A 1,659-nucleotide genomic window follows, 5' to 3' on the forward strand; every position below is an offset into this window, starting at 1 on the left:
CTCAAGGCTCTCTATCCTTAGCCAAAACTCAAGGCTATGTATACGTCCGTATTAAACTACTAATCTCATTGAACTAATTTATTTTATATACAGGTGAATGAAATTGACCCGGCAGGGTCAACATACAGATAATTAAGATATATATAGTACTAGTATGGATAACATAGATAGCATGACACATTTATAAAGAATATATTACATGAGTACATGTTGGATGAGCGTGGGAAGGACTTGAATCAAAAATTTAAAAATAAAGACGAGAGAGAACAAAAATAAAATTCATTACGATACTGAACGAAGAAACAAAATAGAAAAAAGTGTTGAAAATATGCTAAGGAGAGAGAAACAAAACAAAACAAATCAACAGAAATGCAAGAATAGAAGAAATTAAATAAATATATTTTAAAATCATAACAAAATCTTTATAATAAAACAAGACATTCGTAAATATGTTGTTTATAGCCGGCCAAACGGCTGGACCGATTGGGTTGAAATTTTTTTAGGACACTCATGGGTGGCCAGGGGGGTGTTATAGGCTAAAAAATTCGACCATTGAATCTTTAGAATTAAGTGAGTGTTCAGGTTCAAAATCCCTATTTATCACAACCTAAAAGCTGTACTAATTTAAATGACTCGAAATTTTCCTTTTGATTGAATTAGATTATAATTAAAAGAATGCAGAAAAACACTCTGAATTTTTTCTTGGTCAATTTTTGCAATCTGTAAATGTAGAACTTTCACTCTTATTGTAAAACTGGTTTCAGGTTTGCATTTAAAATTTTTCATATTTTATTAAAGGCGTCCATTGTGGTTTACATTGTATACGATATACACAGTGAGTACCAATATACATAGGACATTAGTGACGAACTTAAACTTGTATTCAGAGCTCTAGTTGAGGGGGGAGGGGGCCTTTCCCCCCCTACCCCCTTAATTTATTGAATCACGAACTAATTCGATTTTAAATAAAAATCTGCATATTTTAATTTAAGACATAGTTTAAAGTACTTTCCGTACTCTTTTCCTTCCCCAGAAAATCAATAATATTTCATATTTTTAATAAATTATTTGATTTTTTTTTTATTTTTCGTTAAAAGAACCGATGTTTGAAATATGACCGACCTGCAAAACAGTTTTTAATCATTTTATTTCGGTTTTTAAAAAACTTTTAATAAAACTTTCTACTTTTCAAACCTGCATTCGGTTAAGCTTTGTTTTTTATCCTACGATCTTTTTAACGCGTGATCGTTTTTGCAGATATTTTTTCTTAAGGTCAAATTTTAAGATTAAACAATTTTGAAAATATTTGTTTTCCTTATACTATACCAAATTTTGACCATGAGAGAAAATATATGCAAAAAACAAAACAAACCTAACAACACTACATGAAAAACCAAAACAAACCTAACAAAACTACATGAAAAACCAAAACAAACCTAACAACACTGCATGAAAAAAATCTAAACTAAATAATACTAATAATAAAGAGAACCAAACTAAGAAGTCGTACCGAACTAGAATTAAATATCCTTTAAACAATGTAGGAATTTTCCATATTTCTTTTTTATAGAAAATCAGTCCTCGGTGAAGTATTTGTACACTTTCTTTATTTACAGGTTTTAGAACCATGGTACTTGACAGTTTACAGTTAAAGAAACA

Source organism: Eurytemora carolleeae, unplaced genomic scaffold, assembly GCF_000591075.1.
Source record: "Eurytemora carolleeae unplaced genomic scaffold, Eaff_2.0 scaffold480, whole genome shotgun sequence".
NCBI classification, from domain to species: domain Eukaryota; kingdom Metazoa; phylum Arthropoda; class Copepoda; order Calanoida; family Temoridae; genus Eurytemora; species Eurytemora carolleeae.